The sequence below is a fragment of the Euphorbia lathyris genome, chromosome 9 (assembly GCF_963576675.1).
Source record: "Euphorbia lathyris chromosome 9, ddEupLath1.1, whole genome shotgun sequence".
NCBI lineage: Eukaryota > Viridiplantae > Streptophyta > Magnoliopsida > Malpighiales > Euphorbiaceae > Euphorbia > Euphorbia lathyris.
Window position 1 is genome coordinate 16,957,152 of NC_088918.1, and position 3,783 is coordinate 16,960,934.

Sequence of the window (3,783 nt, forward strand, 5' to 3'; positions counted from 1 at the left end):
GTTTCAATGCACGATAACATTGGTTATCTCGCTCGAATTTTAATTGCGTATGAATTATCACATAACCTTACGCGTCGCTTTTAATTCCGAGATGACTCTTTGAGTTCGTTTAACAATTTCCATCGCGTTTTAAGTTTCATAACTTTATACACGGTTATCACATAACCTTGTACAGAGAGCTTAAAAGTGAAATTGTCGCAAGGGTATATTTTGTGAATGTCATCAGCGGGAATAATACCCGTGAACCATTTACGTAATTATCACATAACCACGTGTAGCGGATTCATTAATTGAAAGATATCAAGAACATAATGTCGTATTATAATATTTATAAATTGTAAAAATGACTTTGATAACCGTGTATACGATTATAACATAATCTTATACATTGGATTAGAAATAAGTCAATGAATAATTTATATCACCTAAGTTAATTCATTAAAAAGCATTTATTAATTATAAAAGAAATTTATTAATAAAAAAGGAACTCTAATCAATCTAACAACATTAATAAAAATTAAGTTAAACTAATAAGAATTCGATTAAGCTAACTAATCCATCTCTAACGAGGCTTGACCCAAAATTGATTTAAAAAAAAAAGCAAGGCCATTCCTGATCCTAATTCAGGAATATTAAAATTTTTATATAAAAAAAAGAATATCAAAATTAAACAGATGATCACGATTTACCCTACCTTAACTTCCCATATAAATACATCTTTAGCCTAATTTAACACTTTTTTTTAATGAATAAAAATACGTGTAATAAAAGTATGGCCTAATTTAACACTTATCTTAATGAAAATATATAATTGGATAATTTTTTTTATATATAATAGATTATAGAAATATATTTACATTAAAAATATATAATAGGATAGTTTTACAAAAATTATCTAATTTTGAAAACTATCCTATTATCTATTTTTAATGTATTAATAATTTTTGTAAATAGATTATAGAAGTTAAGGTAGGGTAAATCGTGGTCATCTGTTTAGTTTTTGTAAATAGATTATAGAAATATCTTGACACAATTACATTAAAAATATATAATAGGATAATTTTATATATAATAGAATATAGAAATATAAGACATGATATATACCTGATAACTTGCTGGATCCGATTTGATGATCTCCGCCGTAGTTACCTGCAAAACAGAACCGGAGACAGGATCTCCGGGAAAACTCTCCGGCGATCAAGTCAGTTTTTGTAGGAGGGTTGGTAAATTGACAATAGTATTGTGGGAAAAATGTGAATGTACCTTTCCCCCTTTGGCCTTAGGGCTTTTTATAAGTGTTCTTAAGTAACCGCCGAGGGCGGTTACCCCTTCCAGGCCATGTTCCGAGGGCGGTTACTCCTTTTTAGGTCATGCCCCCTCTCGTGGCTTTCGTGGCAACAAACGTGGTGTCGTTTATCCTGAGTGGGAGTTTTAATGCTCCATTTAGGAATTCGGGGCGGTTACTCACTTCACCCGCTTCCTCTATTCGGGTCCCATCCCATCTTAGACCATGGATCTAAGTATGGGCTGGGCCCGTGTAATGAATTCGGTCCGGTTTGGCTTCGCGGGTCATCACATGCCTCCCCCTTAGTTTGGCAAGAGCCCTTTAGGGTCTTTTTTATAGGAGACTCTTCGTTTTTGTCTGGATTTTCAAAATTCAAAAATTGTGACTTTCCCTTTCCCGTCGTTTCTTTTCCGGCATCCACCTTTTGCGTCGTTTCTCTTTCGGCATCAACCTTTTTGCGTCCGTTCTTCTCTGTGTCGTCTTTCATATGTAAGTGTTCCTTTCCAGAATTTGTACCTCGCTCGATTCTTTACTTCTGTTCACTTTCCTTCATCAATATGTCGAACCCTGACCTCGACTTCGCACCATTCGACGAAAATTACGTCCGCGAGGTCTCCCATGAGGTCGAGGAGATGGTTGATGAAGCTTCAACCAGCTCTCCTGGGTCTGATTCTCATCCCGCCGACTTCCTCCACCTGGCGAATACAACCGATGAGGGCCTAGGTTTTGACCCTAAAAAGTTGAGTCCGCCACCTGTCCCAACCCCCCGTTTATTACCGAAGAAGGACAGGTCGGGAAGTCTAGTTTGTCAAGAGACAATTGACGATTTGCGGGAGCAGTATCCTTGGCTCCAAGGCCTCGAAACCCTTATTCCCGGGGAGGATAAAGGACCGGGCGACTATCCAAAGGGGTATTTCACCATTTTCGTCGCCCAGATCATCTGCGGCTTCACGTATCCGCTGGCGGATGAGGTTGCCTCCATCCTTGGTGGTTACGGAATCACACCCGGTCAGTTGCATCCCAATGGATGGGCCGATTTAACTCTGGACAAATTTCTGGCAGATTGTCTGGAGGTTCCCTTCTCGCTCAAAATTTTCTCCAAGCTTCATCATTTCAAAAGTTCGGCGGGGTATTTTACTTTCATCCGTCAGAGCGGTTACTATGGTTTTGACGAGAAGCTGAACAAAATCCACGAGTGGGACCGATCTTATTTCTTCATCAAGTTTCACGAAGGGAATCCGAACTTCCTTCGCCGTTGGGGCCGACCAAATATAAAGAGTTTGAACTTCGGTTATCCCAGCGAGGAAGAATCTACTGTGATCAAGTTTTTGAAGGGTACTCCTCCCTTTGTATGGACATATGATCAGGCTTTCCACATGCTAAGGAGCCGAGTGGCGATTGCCTATCGCGAGGGGGATCACGTTGTCTATATCCCTTATCGCGTTTTTGTACAAGGTACTTTTTATTTCCAAGTTGATGATTTCTTTTAACCCTTTGCAGGGGTGATCCTTTATCTCAACTCGCTGCAGATCGGGAGGCTAAAGCCCTAGCGAGAAGGAAGAGGCGAATGGAGGGAAACACTTCAGTCGTAGCGGCGAATTCTCCTGGAGGGGCGATTACTTCTATCGAGGCGGCTTCTCCCGCAAGGGCCTCCGTTTCACAAGGTCCAGCTTCTGCTTCCGAGGACCTTCCCTTAACTAGGAAGCAGAAGAATACTGCGGATACAGAGTCTTCTCGTCCCAGAAAGAAAAACGCTTCTGTGTCCCTCACTGTTGGCGGTACACCTGTATCCGCCTCGTCCAAAGGAAAAAGCAGTACACCAATCCACGAGGTATATTGATCTATTCCCCTTTTTTATGTTGTTAATTTTTCCTTATGAGATCTTTCTCCTTATGCATTCGCAGCCAATTCCCGATATCAGCGGGTGGTGGACTAGGACCTTTGGCATGGCTGTGAGCTTCTCGTGTAGGGACATTGTTTCTTCCATATGCAATGTCCTTGGGCGACTCCCCTCTGCTTCCCGCGTGCGAGAGCAAGTGCCGCTTCCTACTGCTATGGAGGGGATTGAGAAGCGGGCCATAGAGGTATATTGTTACTTGTGATATTCTCTTTCAAGGATCTTGCATTTGTAGTAACCGCACATTTCTATCCACTCTTATTATCTGCGAATCATCTTTTATGCAGATTATTAACTTCGCGGAGGGTGCTCTCCTAAGGGACGCTGAACGCGCTAAAGAGTTGGAGAACCTTGGTACTGAATTGGCGACTCAGAAGTCGCTTTATGATGATGTCCAAGGGAAGGTAAAGGCTCTTGAAGGCGCTTGTCAGAAGGTTATGAGCGAGAAGGAGGAAGCTCTCAGATCCCTCCAGGCTAAGTCCGATGAGCTGCAAAAGGTCCTTGATGATCTAAATTCATCCAAAGAGGCTCTGGAGATGCAAAAGAAGAAAGCTGAGGAGATTCTAGCCGAAGATGGTGCTCGCATCTATTGGTATGGGGA